Genomic DNA, 17,641 nt, shown 5'->3' with positions numbered 1-17,641 from the left:
CAAGGACTGGTACCTATTCTGGATTGGGACTTGGTAAACCATCCCATTAGCAGATGAAAAGATGCTATCACAAGTAGGTACAAAGTTGGGGGTGTGTGTTACATATCTGTTCCCTCTGGGGACAGAATTCCAGATATACATAGGCGAAACAGGTCTACCATCAAGAAGACCAGGGCTAAAGGTGGGCAACACAGGTCTATTTCCAATAGATGAAAAATTGACATTAGAGTTAGTAGCCCCCTCCCTACGGTTAGCAGAAGGCAACCTGTTAAGATGGTTATAAAAATAGCCCAATGGTCTTGCAACGACATCTGTCTCTGATTGCGTTATTGCAGCTGCTCTGAGCAGGACCGTCGCAACATGTTGCGGGTGTTTAAAATTAATAATCACACAATCACCCCCACCATTCTTCCGGGTATTACCAATCCAGTTAACCCTCCTGATAGATATAATTTGATCAGAGTAGCCAACTGGATAACCACAATGACGATTCAACCATGAAATCGTTTTGTTTTTTAAAGAATCCCCGGACTCCTGGATATCTGGGGCCTGGGTTAAAGCCGGGACGTTAGTTAAGACCACAACATAGGGTACACATTCAGGGGGAAGATCTACTGGTCGTCTACATATCCTTACAGATACCCCATCAGTGCCCCCTAAAGCGGCTGGTGTGGCTGGTGTGGCTGACACAACTGGCATCGGCATGATCTTCTCTCTATTTGCTGCTGGTAGTGTTCTTGCATCAGGGTTTAAACCTACAGGCACTACGGCTGCAGACGCAACCGCCGGTATGTGCTGAGGTCGACCCGCGTCAGGGTCTAGTGGGTGAGCCAATACAGGTGTCACCTTTGGTGCTTGTTTTGCTCCGATAGTAGCAGGAGGGGCGCTGTTAACATGGCGAGGCCTTCCATTATCTTGTTTGGGTGCAGATTGAATGCACGTGGTATCCTTTATAATTGGTATACATTTATCCAAATTAGTAACATGCCTATCCACCACAGCCCTCAGTCTCAATACTTCAGCCCCCAATTCATCGATTTTAGCTGATAAAGGCTCCACAACCAACTTCAGTTTATCATCAATAGTACTCACTAACAAATCAATTTGGTCAGTATTGATGGAAACACAATTGACTTTAGATGGTGCCCCTATTTCACCAGTATTCTCCTTATTTATGGTGTCCTTTTTTTTCTAGCCAAATGGTTCCCCCGTTTAGGAGCCGGTTTCCTACAGGCTCTCATAAATTTTGTGGCCCTGGTGGACTGGTGGGGTGTGCCTTCAAGAGGCTCAGATGGATTAGGTATATCTTCCATCACAATAAGGTCATCAGGGGCCTCAACATCAGTGGATTCAACATCAATACAGAAATTATCAGTCTCAGCTGCTATAATGGTATCATTGGTGTTATTGATATCCGTATTAGTAGGGTCCAGAGATGAAACCAAAGGAGGGTCAGGTAAGTTACCTTTGCCGAACGATTTCCTTCTGTCACTGTTTATTCTGGTGACTACTTACAATAGGTAATTATCTGGCAAAGTTGATTGGATAGACATGTTGGGGGTATTTCCAAAGTTGCAGGCAGTGGGGTCACAGTCAATGTTTTATGGACAACAAAATGACACTATCCCGACAGAATTGGACTCGTACTCACAATTGAAACCAAGGGGGGTGGCCCGTCCCGTCCCTGGTCGACCCCGGACGGCCACAGACGGTCCCGCCCTTGTCCCGGGCTTCTCCCGCGCGCGACTCGCGGATGCGAGGGGCGTTCCGTTCTTTAAGGCGCCTTCGGGTGCTCGTGCAGCGTCACTCCCGCCGCCGGGGCACCTGGGTAATGTAGTCTGGCGTCCCCCCGGTAGCGCTGGCCGTTCACCTCACGGCTTGGTAAGTCCCCCCAGGGAGCACTGGCCGCTCTGTTCTTTAAGGCGCCTTCGGGCGCTCGTGCAGCGTCACTCCCGCCGCCGGGGCACCTGGGTAATGTAGTCTGGCGTCCCCCGGTAGCGCTGGCCGTTCCCCTCACGGCGGTGCTAGAGCGCTGGGGCCTGGACAAACTGAACGCGCTGGCCGTTCACCTCACGGCTTGGTAAGTCCCCGAGCACATAAAGGGGAAACATGTATTTGGGAGCAGGCCCGTTCTGATGCTACTCGACCTGTTGGCGGCTTTCGACATGGTCCCTCATGACAGACTCCTTGACTGGCTGAGGAATTTGGGTATAGGGGGGATGGCGCTGGCCTGGTTGACTTCTTTCTTGAACAACAGGTCTCCGGAAATTTGGACACTTCATTTTTCCTCCCCCTTGCCAAGCATGAAAGTAGGAGTACCCCAGGGTGTGATTCTCAGCCCTACCCTTTTCAACTTGTATATGTCTCCTCCAGCACCCTTAGTTTAGGACTTCAGTGCAAAGATGATATCCTACGCAGATGATACTCTGCTAATTTTCACCTGTGAAAAAGGTGCTGACTTTGACAGAGACAATATTAGTTCCTGCCTTAATAAGGTGTTCAACTGGCTCAAAGTGAACCAGTTGAAATGCAATCCAGATACATCTGAGACTGTTTTCTTTGGCCTACCGGTAGTGAATGAGTGAAGTACATGGTGGCCGGAGGAATTGCAGCCCGATTTACGGTTAAAAATCTGGGTATCTGCATTGATAGTGCCCTCTACCTGAAGCCACAGGTCCAAGCTTTGATTGGTTCCTACTTCGGCATAATGCGCAATAAAAATCTTCCTCTCCTCCCAGTAGATACCAGAAAGACAGTAGTCCAGGCCCTAGCAACATCTTGACTAGACTATGCAAATAGTTTATAGATGGGTCTACCTGGCTATCTCATCCAGTGCCTGCAAGTGCTGAAAAATGCAGCAGCAAGAGTGAACCTTAGGCCCAAACCTAGATCCCATATGGCTCCCATCCTTAAGTCACTGCATTGGCTGCGAATGAAGGAAAAGATCAAGTTTAAAGCACTAGTTATATTTTTCAAAGCCCTTCATGGCACGGGAGCCATCCTCTGATCTGGTCTGCATTCCTAAGATATGATTGGCCCGCATGGGGGGGGGTAGGTCTTTCAGATTCTTAGGCGCTCAGGCATGGAACAAACTGCCTCTAATGTTGAGAGCCGCTATTCATTTAGTAATCTTCAAGAAAAACCTTAAAACTTGGCTTTTAAAAATGAGTCTGCCTCAGAGTCCTGTGATCTGTTCCGTCAGTGCCAGGACACTCTTGTTGAGTAGCTGCGCGCTATATTAAATCCTGATCATTCATTCAGCACAAATGGTGGCAGCAGTTCTAAAGTACAGGCTGAAGGAAAAGTGCACATACCTAAGAACCTATCCGTGGGGGGGCCTGGGTGTGCCCCAAGGTAAAAGGGCATGGGGGTCCCCCCACAAAAAAAGCAGGTGCCTTAACCATTAACCCACCCCCCCGTTAATGTGCCACTTTGAAGCATGTGTTAAAAGAAGAAATACTTTTATTTCTCTTTTTTATTCTGACTTTGCTTGTATGCTGCACTGTCCATCACACATACAATGTAGGAAAAGTTTAAAACTTTGTCTAGGTGTAAGATTTTGTACTGAAAGGATACCCTTCCAGTACAAATCCTATGTTAAACTCACGCAGACACCCTTGCATTGTGGTGCAAAGGCGTGTGATTGTGATCCGGCGCTAGAGAGAGGGCAGAAGGATGTCCTGTCTCTGTAGATATGGCACTTTCTTTGTCACAAAATGCAGTGCAGCAGCTTTGAATTCTGTGCTGCGTTGCCTGGCATCTTTGTAAATCTGGCCCTTGGTGTCTGGGGCTTAGTGACTTTATCCACAGCACCCATGTGTGAGAATAGCACCTTCAGTCTTTCTTCCCTTTTTAATACCCCTCTGGCTGTGGACTATTGGTACTGCCATAGCATTTCAGGCTTATTTTGATGTTTTTTAGAGAATTCAATTCAACATTTCCTATATGAAAAAAATATACTTTCAAACATTATCATATGTTTCTTATGTGGTTACATTTTTAAGTATTGCTGGTTCCACTGGCATTTATACCCAAGCTGTGCTTGTGTCAACACACTCAGCCAGTGGCGTAGCTAGCCCTTTGGCCGCCCGTGGTGATCTCAGCGTTTTCTGCTCGCGGACGCATTGACGAGCGGGGGGATTTGGCTAGATTCAGCCTAATGCCTCCCCTGTTGGCCGCAGTGTAGCGCGGGGGAGGAGTCCACGCTGCCCCCAAAACTCATACCACCCCCCCCAACCCCTCTTGCTACACCACTGCACTCAGCGGGGCAGATTTACAAGCCCTTCCGCCACTTTTGCATCACTTTTCCCATGTTAAAAGTGACGCAAAAGTGGCGCAAGGGGCTTGTAAATCTACCCCCCCATGTTTTGCCATTGCACACACACCAAGGTCTGTGGCCTATATAGCGACTCATGATCCTTCAGATCTTTTTATGCAATCTCCAGTGCCTCGTCAAGGGTAGTAAGCCCTGTCTAATAGCTGATACCAAACCATCTTGTTCCTGTTTACATAACAGGCATTAGTCGCAGCGCGATTGCAGCAATCTTCGATTTCTCTTCGCACAATAATGATGTCCGTGAAGCCCCTCATCGTTTTGTAAGGGTATATTTAAATATAATGTCAATATCTGGTTATTTGAAGTATGAGTTGGTTTGTAACGCTGTTTATCACCAATTGATTTACTTTGCTCTGATGCCTCATGGCTCCCGATGCAGCTGCGCTTCTTTGATTGCACTTTGTGGACCGTACATATATGATTATGATTCATCTTTGTATACTAACTTTGATCATTTCTACATGTTTGGTCACTTTGTGATCTGAAGGAAAGAAAACGTAATTAATAAAATAAAATAAAAAGTTCCTATATCGCAAACGTGCGTTAAGGTGACTCCTGGGGCCAGGTGTAGGCAGCATTTTAGCGATCTGCAACCGGTAAAATGCATTTTCCATGTACAGAAGCCAAAATGCGACTCTGTAACTTGTGATTTTGTGATTCAGTATTAGGAAGGGGTGTGTTAAGGGCGACCCTTCCTTATACCGAAAACACTGGTTTTGTATGAATGTTTTGCGACCAGGGGGCAGAACATTTGCAGTTACGTTTCCCATTCGTAAATGGGGGCCCTTCCCCTTTGTGAATGTGGTCGCCAACATTTTTTTTAAGAGTAGGCAGTGGTCCCACGGACCACTGCCTACTCTTAAAAAACGAAAAGGTAGCTTTCCATTTTTATTTTTGAAATACATCCCATTTTCCTTTCATCAAAACAGGCTGTATTACAAAATAAAATAGCTTTATTTAAAAGGCAGTCACAGGCATGGTGGTCTGCTGAGCCCAGCAGGCCACCTTCCCGATGATTGTAGCCATTCACAATGGGTCGCAAATTGCGACCTGTGTCATGAATATTGATGAGGCAGGTCCATTTGCGACCCACTCCGAATCGCTACCAGTGTCAAACACACTGTTGTACCTTGCAGTTTGCGATTTCCTAATAGTGAATCGCAAAAAGTCTCTATTAGGAAATCGGAAACACGATTTCGCACTTCTGGCCCAAATTCCTTTTGTCCCAATTATATTGACATTAACCACTACAAAATGCACAGCCTTCTTTAATTTTATGTGGGGGATGATGCTGTGCACTCTATGCTATTGTGCACTACATCACTGCAGGCAAGTCGACTGTATGTGAGTCATCTTTTTCCTAAACCTACTCCAGATGCTGCAGGTGTGCAATGCCCTTATGCTGCCGGTCGTATTCTGAAGCCACATCTATGCTCGTAGCCCCATATAATTTAGCTTCATGGTGAAGGCCACTGGATCTGGTTTCCTATGGGCAGGGCTTTAAGTGGGCTGGGTCCTGCCGGTGCTCAGCACTGGCTGTTCTAAAAAGCAGGTGCTGACATGGGTGCTATCGGGCTCTCCGTTTTTGCCCTCACCTTCAGATAGGCTGACCAACCGTCCGTAAATTTTAGGGACCATCCGTAATTTGGACCTCACGTCCGTTTGTCCGTTAGGATCCTTTTTACGCACGCCTTTTGTCCGTCATTTTCTACATTGCAGGGAACAGCACTGTCCCCTGCATGAAGTCTTACCTCCCTAATGGGGCCGCCTTGCAGTCCTCCTCGGAGCACAAGAGCAGCCCCACCCCGGCCATCGTCATTCTGTATGCAGCTGATTGCCACATACAGAATGACAATGGGCCAGTCTGGGCAGCAAAGCATGTGGTGGGCCTCCCCCAGCCTAGGTCTAGGACAGGGCATTCTGTCAGACGGAAGAAATGTGCAAAAACGCCAATGCTGCTACATGAGAATCCAGTTCAAGAAAAAAAGCTAAAAAGAAAGGGCTAGGGGTCTTTCACAGTCTCGCCATTTTAGAACTGATGCATTTTCAATATTATATTCAAGGAAGCCATGATTGCTGCGTTTTTATTTTATGCAACTAACAACCATTGACAAAGCAAATAGTTCTGGCTTTTTGCCGGTGTAATGTTACTTGTTGTGTTATATATCTGGATACAATGACAGAAGTGGGAGAGGCAAAATACCAGTCAGGTGGTACACTATACTAAGCACAGCTTTTTAGCTTAGGTGTTTTAAGCCACACCCTTAATTACATCAAACATCCCCTGTGGAGAGACCCCACAGTTTTTACATCCCACTTAAAGCCCTGAAAACAACACCATGTCACAGTCACCTCATGGAACATGCATTGCTGCCAAAATGTGTTTTGGGGCCCCCTTTTTTCTTTGCACCCCTTGAAGAATCTCCGCAAAACTTTGCATCATCCGCCAATGTAGAAAAAGAAATTGGTCTGCAAATTTTTGTGGCGATTCGTCAAACGGGTGCAAAGTTATTAGCAACCAAAAATCAGAGGAATTCCTATCTCTGTGAAGCCTAACCATAACTACTGGGTGGCTACCGTCCTTTTGTAAAAAAAAAAAACAATAAAAAAACCTATATATATATATATATATATATATATATATATATATATATATATATATATATATATATATAGCGTTTTACTTACCTTTCATATTCTTACCATGCATTGTACAGGCTGCGTGGAAAAGGCATGCATTGTAATGTCATACAACCAAGGGAACTGCATTTTCTGACTTTTTTTTTTACTTTTGTCTGTTTTTCTTATCACTATTTAGAGTGGCTATTGCTAGCCTAGTGCAGAAAGCTCCCACCTCTTTGTGCATCTGTTGTTGGTGCTCCAACCTAGAGATGACTTTGTGAGGAGCATCACTTTACACAATGGCTATGTTTGGAAGACAGACTGGAAGGGACACATGAAGGAAGGACCACCCCGAACCGGGTCTGAAAGTGCAGACAGAAAATCCACATCCCCTGTCTTTGTTCACTCTATATTAAAGCGTGAACAAAGACACACGTGTTGTTCCAGTTCCATTTTCTCTTTGACCATGGAAAGGAGTGTTCTGCTGAGTGCTCTGAGGAGTGCTGTGCAGCCAGAGCTGGTGTTTGCATGACAGTCAGCTTCCCATAGGTGAGAAAACATAACCTTGAGTCAGAGGAGAGGGGACATCACCTGGAAGGAAGAGCTGTCTCTCTGTCCTGAAATGTTTGGAAGCTAACCTGCCTTCTGAGGACAGGCTAGCTGCCTCTTACATCTGTCCCACTGTGGGCCAGATGTACGAAGGTTCCGTTTTGCATTTCCTAAATAGCAATTCTCAAGAAATCGCTATTTAGGAATGCAAAGTGGTATGTACATACGCTACGATTCCCTAATAGCGATTCCTATAGAGTAGGAATCGCTATTAGGAAATCGTTATTAGGAAATCTTAAACCATTCATTACTATGGGCCCGAAGACCCATAGGTACGAACGGTTTTGCATTTCCCAAATTGTGATTTCCTAATAGGAAATTGCAATTAAGGATATTCAAACCCAAGGGTTCCTCTGGCCTTAAGGCCCCGCTGGAGGCAGCCCAAAATTGGTAGTGCACATTTAAGTGCCGATATGCCCTGGGGGAATATGTGCGCTTCATGTCACATTAGAAAATACATTTTTAAATTTTGCACATGGTTACCATCGACTTTGAGTCAATGAGAATAGCATTTCCTAAATGCCCAATTTGCATTTAGGAAATGCTTTGTACATGTGCTATAGTAATCGGACATAGGTAATCCCTATTTTCAAATTCTAAATCGGGGTTGCAATTTGCGATTTTTAACTGGTAGAAATTGCAAATTGTGACTGACTTTGGGCATTTGCACATATGAAAAGGCCATTTAGCCTTTCTTAAAGGGCCAAAATTGCGATTGGGCCCTTTAAGAAATGCTAAATGGCTTCATACATCTGGCCCCAATATTACTTCACTTGCACTGCACCGTTTGTTACTTTGAGCACCCTCCTTGTTTTTCCAAGTAATGTGTATATAGAGCTTACCAAGAACATAATTTCTTCAGGCATCCAAAACACCTATCAGTATTTGGGTTATGCATTTGTGGATTGTGTTTATCTAAACCTACTGATACCATTTTATGTCAATTTATGGTACCTTTCAGACATATGAATGTATAAACATTGCTATTGTGGGTTAGCAATAAAAGCCACACTCGCACTAAATAATGAGAAAATAACTCTGAGGGAACCAATGCTTACGATACACTAATTTGATACTCTGATTCCTGTTGAAAACCGGGTAACCACTTTTATTTCCCATCATTCATCTGCACAGGAAGTGACGTTACTATATTTTTCTTCATCCATCTGCACAGAAAGTGGCACAATTTCCTACCTCTTCAATCAATTCTTCAGGGCATCCCATTGCCAGGCATCTAGCAAAAGGCAGACACAGGCAAGTGCATCGCCTTTGGGCCTGTTAAAGTCAGACACAAACAATAAATAGGATTGCCTATTTGGGCCTGTTAGGGCCAGGGAGACCTGAACCACTGCTCTAGTGATACCTACAAGGTATAGGAGAGACTGGCTCTGGCACACTGCTTTAGCCGTCTCCTACCCAGACGGTTTTCGGACATTTGTCTTGTCTACTCCTCCGCTGCTGTCTCCTTCCTTTGAACTCCCAACTCTCCCGATCTGTTTTTTTTCCTCCTCTTTGCTCTTTAATTGTTTTCCTGTTGAGACCTAGCTGTTTGGCTGATGCCCGGTGGAGCTACCCGATAGCTAAAGAGGAGATGGGTTGTGGACTTCATTCTCGGCCGTCACCTACCCAGCCGGACTTTGGGCCGACTCTCCTTCGTCTCTCCATCCTATCTACTCCTACCCCCTTACCCCACCCCCTTACCCTTCTAAGCTCCATTGATATCGTCTTCTTTTCTCTTGAAATGTTTTTCTAGTAACTGATGTAAAGTGTAATTGATGTAATTTTGTAATTCCCGTGGAACCTTATGTAAAGCGCTCTGATACCTCCGGATCTAGCCAGCGCTATATAAAACTCTCAAAATAGCATTTCCAAAACACATAGACCCAACCTCATACACATTCCACTAGATACCCTGAAACTATGGAACACACATTCAAACTCATTCATTAATGCTCACTCTGCAGTACACCACCCATCGGGTATTAGACCTCATTACCTTTCATCAGCTAGAGGCCCTCTTCATCACAAAAACACGCTTCTTCCTCACAGTCTACAGCAACCATGGCATGGACTGCACACATAAGAAAGGAGGAAGCTTTGCTGACGTTCATAAGACCTCCTGGTCCTGAAAGCAAGTAACACTCCATTCCATTGATCTGCTGACATGCCATTTCTTACTCTCTGCAACTCAGAGCATCTCCATTCATCTCATGTACAGGCCTTCTGTGCAGATCAAGGTCTTTACTCATAAATTCTGAGGTTTCCTCACCACCTTCTCCACCCAACATGCCCACACCATCCTATTGGGTGACTTCACCCTTCCAGACACCACTGGTGCAAAAGAAACAAGATACACCCTCTTCAATCTCATCGACACAATAAATGTGGTACAGTTTGTCACACAATCAAAAGGCCAAATCCTTCAGCTTGTCTTTTCAAAATCACCAACAATTCAAGGGAAACCACCCACAGCCTGGACTGGACTGACCACTTTGCACTCCCTATGTTCCTGCTCAGCATCCTACCAACAAACCAAGATCAACACAAAAAGAAGACCAAACCTTCAGATTTGTCAAAGACTTTTCCATAGACAACTTAATGCTTGAACTCATCTCTCACCCAATTACCCCCAGGATTGACACCGACACCATTCTAAACAACTGCAAAGCGTTTTGGATAACTGAGTGAACATCCACAGCCCAATTAAAACACACAAGTGCAAGTCAAAGTCTTCGCTACGCTGCTACTTGAAAGACATTTCTGACGATAAACCAAACATCTGCAGACAAAAAAGAAAATAGAATAAAAACAGACCTCCGATGACTTCATGATACTGACGTCCCTCTGTGCACCACGCAGACAGCTCATGATATCAGCCTAAACAAAGAACTATACCAGCACCATCAATGAAGCCACCAACAGAGGCAGAACCCTTTTTCATACAATCAAGCACTGCATCAACCTCCTGACAAATCCACCAATGCGTCACTGCACAAAAAAGTGCAAAGCCATCACCCTCCTCTTCACTGAAAAAATGCAGAAGATCCAACAGAACATAGACAGCACCAAGCCTGCTATAACTCGTATTCTCATCTCTTTCCATAGAATCATGCAATGGTCAGCCTTCAAATCCCTATTTATTTACAAATCTCGCAATTCCCTCAAACTCACTTCTTTTGAAGATGATGTCTTAACCTCATCCTTCATCAAACCTCTCCCTGGGGATGCTCATTTACACCTATTCGCTATTGTCAATGCCTCTTTCTCTCAAGGACTCTTTCCAGAAGTTCTCAAGACAGACCAGATCCTACCACTGCTAAGGAAACCAACAGTACACCCTGATAGTCTTGCCAACTACCGTACCATCATTAACCTACTGTTCATTGGCAAGATCACTTGAAAGCTCTTTACATTCAACTCCAAGATCACATCAATAATTACCACCTTTTGTATGAATACTAGTCTGGCTTTAAATCACAATAGAGTATGGAGATTGAAGCCTTACACATTGTAAATATTGCCCTACTTACCACAGATGAAGATGACCCGTGCTTCCTAATATTGCTGGGCCTCTCAGTTTCCTTCAACGCGGTTGATCTCACCCCCGCAGATTGACACTGAAGTCTTCAATGGAATATAATAAGAACAGTCCAGCCCAAACTGCCAGACCAGGCATCCTCCATATAGGAACACGAACAACTCCAGACCAGTTTCCTCCTACCTAGGTTTCCCATCTGGACTGGGCCTACCTTGGTAGTTCAGGCTGGACTGTTCCATTGGTGCAGGATTAAAACTGATTTACAAAAATTGGGGCTCTGTCTAAGTCTGCACATTGGTGAAAAAAAGATTGTCTGCATTGCAGCCCCAAACGATCGCCGGTGGCTGAGATCATTTCAAGCATAGCTTTCATCACCTTGTTGTTTTTGAAGTTACTCACAGACTAAAAAAGCATTGCAATTCACAAATATTCCTGTGATGCACAACTCTTAATGGAATTCTTGTCTGCTTCAGACATCGAACACTTAAAACACTGCTGCACATGATCCAGATATGGACATCAGGGACTACATTTATGACCCCGACGCAGCACAGCAATTCATCGTGCTGCAGTGCATCACGGGGAAAGGGCAGGAATGCACCGTACTTATCCCAATACGGTGCATTCTTGTCTTTTCCCTGGTGCTGGCACACAGTGGGCTGCCTAGTGCCAACGCAGGCACCCTTGCACCGTGGGCAAGGGTGCCACCATTGCACGCAGGATTGTTTTTGGGCAGAAAGGGAAACCTTCTGGCACAAAAACAATCTTGAGAGGCCTATTCCTCTTTCCATGTGTGCCGCAGAATGCAGTACACATAGAAAGAGAAAGTAACAAGGAGAAATAATGATATTTCTCCTTGTTATGCTTCCCCTGAGAAGGAGTATATTTTTGGCACAATCTTAGGTCTACCAGTTCTGGAAAATCTGGGAATGGGTCAAAAACCATGTGAGTCACTTGGGACACCCGCACGATTCCCTCCGAGGACAGAGTAATACAACACAGCGATTTGCACTGCGTTACCCCTGATTTATGAAGCCACTCAGGGCCACATCAAGTGCCTTTGCTATTCAATGTCTGTGTGGCCAATATCAAGGTTGCGTAGTCTTGATTCCGCCTCGTGCCTCTTTATTCAAGCACCAGAGAGTCAGTCCCTGCCCTTTATCTCTCTCTTGCACATTGCTGCTTTCTTCCATTTTAACAGTTTTTGTGTCTTTCTATTCCTCTTTTTTTCCCCTTTGTGTTTTTCCCTCTCTTGTTCTGGGTCAAAGTCTGAAAGGATCAATAAAGGCAGGCAGTGTCATCTTAAGGACCTTGGGAGTGCCATGCAAGGCATATTGGGGCCTCTTTATGTTAACAAATTTGAATGTTATTACCCATTTCCTTCGAATTCAGGAACGTATGATGTCAAATAATACTAAATTATATATGAAGCTTTAACAGGGTCGTGGAAAAACAGCTGAATATGTCTTGCCTAGGACTCCAAAAAGTGGTACAAAAGGGGGGGGGGGGTGATTTACGGAGCATCTGAACCAATCAAACACTCACACCCAGTCAACAGATCTGAGTTTAATCCATCACCGTTCTTTAGCCCACTCTGCCACCGCAGTTCAGACATGGCCATATGCAAATAAGTCTGACCCTGTGCCTCATGGGAACAGTCCAGCCCGAACTGCCAAGCCATGCCTTCCCTGGACCGGAAACAAGCTTCCGAGGACTGGTTTCTGGCATTACAGCGTCTTCAGCCCGGCTTGCTTGAATCCAGTGGCAAAGTGAGCAAGGGACTCACGTCTGAGCATACCCTGCCAAACTTATGGCGGCCAAAGTGGTACAAAAAGGAGGTGGTGATGGACGGAGCATCTGTACGGTGATGGATTAAACACAGATCTGTTGACTGGGTGTGAGTGTTTGATTGGTTCAGATGCTCCGTCCATCACCACCCCCTTTTGTAGAACTCCAAAAAATCCTTAAAATGACACCGGGTAGACCGAGACAGAGGGAGGTAGAGTTTTAGATGGAGTAATAGAACAGGCAGAAGCAGAACAGAGAGAAACTTCACTTTCCTAGGGTGTCCCTTGGAAGATGGGCGCCCTGGGCAATTGTCCACTTTGCCCATGCCGTAAAACGCCCCCGAGTCTGCCGGTCCCCAAAAGAGAGTTCCCGATTCCCGCCGGGGTCCCCCCTGTCGGGACATGACACTTCATCGTGCAGTTTAATCACCCTATGACAAGGCCCTGATTACACCACCCTGCTGGAGCACGTGCACACGTCCCTTCACTTCAGAGCAAGGCTCTCTCAGGTGCACCCCCCCCCCCTCAGGGATGGAGGAGGTCGCAGGGGAACAGCCACCCCTTAAGCAGGGAGAGCCACACGACGGGAATGGGACATAGTAGAGGCCCCCCCAACCCAACCACCACCCGTGCAGACCTGACGGCCCCACCCCCGTTCGGAGGTGTAAGCTGGGGTGGGATATATTAAGCAAAAGTATTGTTACTTGGAAGAGGCTCTTCCTCTCGCTCCCCCCCCCCCCCCCACACACACACACTCACAAAAAGAAGCACTATATGAGAGCAGCTCCCGTCCCCCTTACCAAAGAGTGTGGTGCCAGCGCCCATCGTCAGGCGTGGTGCGGATATAAATGCCCCCCCCCCCCCCCCCCCACACACACACACACACACATCCTCTCGCATCTCTTTGTATCTCTCTTTTCCTTCCCCACCGTTACATTCGTCCGGCTGTTGCTGTCTCGCGACCCTTGGTTCTGCTTCCTCCTTTCTTCCTTTTTCAGCTCTTATCCCTTTTTTTGTAACACTATTTTACGGCGCTTAGACCGATGGACTAAACATGCAAACGGGTTATTCCCTTTTATCACCCTCTCTCTCCCCCTCTCCATTCTCCCTTCCCCTGTCCATCTCTCCCTTCCTTTCGCTACCCTGTCTCCCCTTGGTCTCCTCCTGCCTCCGCTCTCTCCTTTGTTCCTCCTCTCCCTCACACTCCACCTCCCCGGCTTTTCTCTTCCTCCTTCACCCCCGCCCTCTTCCGACTCGATTTTGCTTCTGCCTCCCTATTCCTACCCCCTTCTCTTTTACATCTTCTTTTCCTCTCCCCCACCCCTCTCTCTCCTCCTCCCGTCCGTTCTTTCCGTCCTTGCCCTCCCCTCCGTTCTTCCGGTTTCTCCTTCCTCCCCCTCCCGTTGCACACGCAGACCTGTTGCCCACACACCCCTCACCGAGAGACATTCAATGCTTTCCTGAAATAACAAAGCTGCCGGCGGAGCAGCAGCGCTGAGGCGAAGAACAAAGGCAGGCCTGCTCAGGAAGTCACGACGTGTGTGAGCCGCTGGCACGCGCACCCTGCCCGTCTGTGAGCTGGCAGCGCCCCTGTGCCATCCCTGCCCAGACATTAATGGCATGCATATAGGTTTTTGGGGATTTGAGCTTCATTGGATGGCTATGGGTTTATTTGTATCTTTATAGAGTGGTCTGCGTGCATCTCGTTGAAAGTTTACAGAGAGGTGTGCGCCTCTGTGTGTGTTTACTAAGACACGTGGGGTTGTTTGTGTGGGGTACCCTCGCCAAGAGCTGTGCATCTCTCTGAATGTTTACAGAAGGGTGTGCGCCGCTGTGTGTGTTTACCAAGACACGTGGGGTTGTTTGTGTGGGGTACCCTCGCCAAAAGGTGTGCATCTCTCTGAATGTTTACAGAAGGGTGTGCGCCTCTATGTGTGTTTACTAAGACACGTGGGGTTGTTTGTGTTGGGTACCCTCGCCAAGAGCTGTGCATCTCTCTGAATGTTTACAGAAGGGTGTGCGCCTCTGTGCGTGTTTACTAAGACACGTGGCGTTGTTTGTGTTGGGTACCCTCGCCAAGAGCTGTGCATCTCCCTGAATGTTTACAGAAGGGTGTGCGCCGCTGTGTGTGTTTACCAAGACACGTGGGGTTGTTTGTGTGGGGTACCCTCGCCAAAAGGTGTGCATCTCTCTGAATGTTTACAGAAGGGTGTGCGCCTCTATGTGTGTTTACTAAGACACGTGGGGTTGTTTGTGTTGGGTACCCTCGCCAAGAGCTGTGCATCTCTCTGAATGTTTACAGAAGGGTGTGCGCCTCTGTGTGTGTTTACTAAGACACGTGGGGTTGTTTGTGTGGGGTACCCTCGCCAAAAGCTGTGCATCTCTCTGAATGTTTACAGAAGGGTGTGCACCTCTGTGTGTGTTTACTAGGACACGTGGGGTTGTTTGTGTGGGGTACCCTCGCCAAGAGCTGTGCATCTCTCTGAATGTTTACAGAAGGGTGTGCGCCTCTGTGTGTGTTTACTAAGACACGTGGGGTTGTTTGTGTGGGGTACCCTCGCCAAAAGTTGTGCATCTCTCTGAATGTTTACAGAAGGGTGTGCGCCTCTGTGTGTGTTTACTAAGACACGTGGGGTTGCTTGTGTTGGGTGCCCTCGCCAAGAGCTGTGCATCTCTCTGAATGTTTACAGAAGGGTGTGCGCCTCTGTGCGTGTTTACTAAGACACGTGGGGTTGTTTGTGTGGGGTACCCTCGCCAAGAGCTGTGCATCTCTCTGAATGTTTACAGAAGGGTGTGCGCCTCTGTGTGTGTTTACTAAGACACGTGGGGTTGTTTGTGTGGGGTACCCTCGCCAAAAGCTGTGCATCTCTCTGAATGTTTACAGAAGGGTGTGCACCTCTGTGTGTGTTTACTAGGACACGTGGGGTTGTTTGTGTGGGGTACCCTCGCCAAGAGCTGTGCATCTCTCTGAATGTTTACAGAAGGGTGTGCGCCTCTGTGTGTGTTTACTAAGACACGTGGGGTTGTTTGTGTGGGGTACCCTCGCCAAAAGTTGTGCATCTCTCTGAATGTTTACAGAAGGGTGTGCGCCTCTGTGTGTGTTTACTAAGACACGTGGGGTTGTTTGTGTTGGGTGCCCTCGCCAAGAGCTGTGCATCTCTCTGAATGTTTACAGAAGGGTGTGCGCCTCTGTGTGTGGTTACTAAGACACGTGGGGTTGTTTGTGTGGGGTACCCTCGCCAAGAGCTGTGCATCTCTCTGAATGTTTACAGAAGGGTGTGCGCCTCTGTGTGTGTTTACTAAGACACGTGGGGTTGTTTGTGTGGGGTACCCTCGCCAAGAGCTGTGCATCTCTCTGAATGTTTACAGAAGGGTGTGCGCCTCTTGTGTGTTTACTAAGACACGTGGGGTTGTTTGTGTGGGGTACCCTCGCCAAGAGCTGTGCATCTCTCTGAATGTTTACAGAAGGGTGTGCGCCTCTGTGTGTGTTTACTAAGACACGTGGGGTTGTTTGTGTTGGGTACCCTCGCCAAAAGCTGTGCATCTCTCTGAATGTTTACAGAAGGGTGTGCGCCTCTGTGTGTGTTTACTAAGACACATGGGGTTGTTTGTGTGGGGTACCCTCGCCAAGAGCTGTGCATCTCTCTGAATGTTTACAGAAGGGTGTGCACCTCTGTGTGTGTTTACTAAGACACGTGGGGTTGTTTGTGTGGGGTACCCTCGCCAAGAGCTGTGCATCTCTCTGAATGTTTACAGAAGGGTGTGCGCCTCTGTGTGTGTTTACTAAGACACGTGGGGTTGTTTGTGTGGGGTACCCTCGCCAAAAGCTGTGCATCTCTCTGAATGTTTACAGAAGGGTGTGCACCTCTGTGTGTGTTTACTAGGACACGTGGGGTTGTTTGTGTGGGGTACCCTCGCCAAGAGCTGTGCATCTCTCTGAATGTTTACAGAAGGGTGTGCGCCTCTGTGTGTGTTTACTAAGACACGTGGGGTTGTTTGTGTGGGGTACCCTCGCCAAAAGTTGTGCATCTCTCTGAATGTTTACAGAAGGGTGTGCGCCTCTGTGTGTGTTTACTAAGACACGTGGGGTTGCTTGTGTTGGGTGCCCTCGCCAAGAGCTGTGCATCTCTCTGAATGTTTACAGAAGGGTGTGCGCCTCTGTGCGTGTTTACTAAGACACGTGGGGTTGTTTGTGTGGGGTACCCTCGCCAAGAGCTGTGCATCTCTCTGAATGTTTACAGAAGGGTGTGCGCCTCTGTGTGTGTTTACTAAGACACGTGGGGTTGTTTGTGTGGGGTACCCTCGCCAAAAGCTGTGCATCTCTCTGAATGTTTACAGAAGGGTGTGCACCTCTGTGTGTGTTTACTAGGACACGTGGGGTTGTTTGTGTGGGGTACCCTCGCCAAGAGCTGTGCATCTCTCTGAATGTTTACAGAAGGGTGTGCGCCTCTGTGTGTGTTTACTAAGACACGTGGGGTTGTTTGTGTGGGGTACCCTCGCCAAAAGTTGTGCATCTCTCTGAATGTTTACAGAAGGGTGTGCGCCTCTGTGTGTGTTTACTAAGACACGTGGGGTTGTTTGTGTTGGGTGCCCTCGCCAAGAGCTGTGCATCTCTCTGAATGTTTACAGAAGGGTGTGCGCCTCTGTGTGTGGTTACTAAGACACGTGGGGTTGTTTGTGTGGGGTACCCTCGCCAAGAGCTGTGCATCTCTCTGAATGTTTACAGAAGGGTGTGCGCCTCTGTGTGCG

Source organism: Lissotriton helveticus, chromosome 7 (assembly GCF_964261635.1).
Source record: "Lissotriton helveticus chromosome 7, aLisHel1.1, whole genome shotgun sequence".
Classification (NCBI taxonomy): Eukaryota; Metazoa; Chordata; class Amphibia; order Caudata; family Salamandridae; genus Lissotriton; species Lissotriton helveticus.
The sequence above is the reverse complement of the archived record's forward strand: the minus strand, read 5'-3'. Positions refer to the sequence as shown.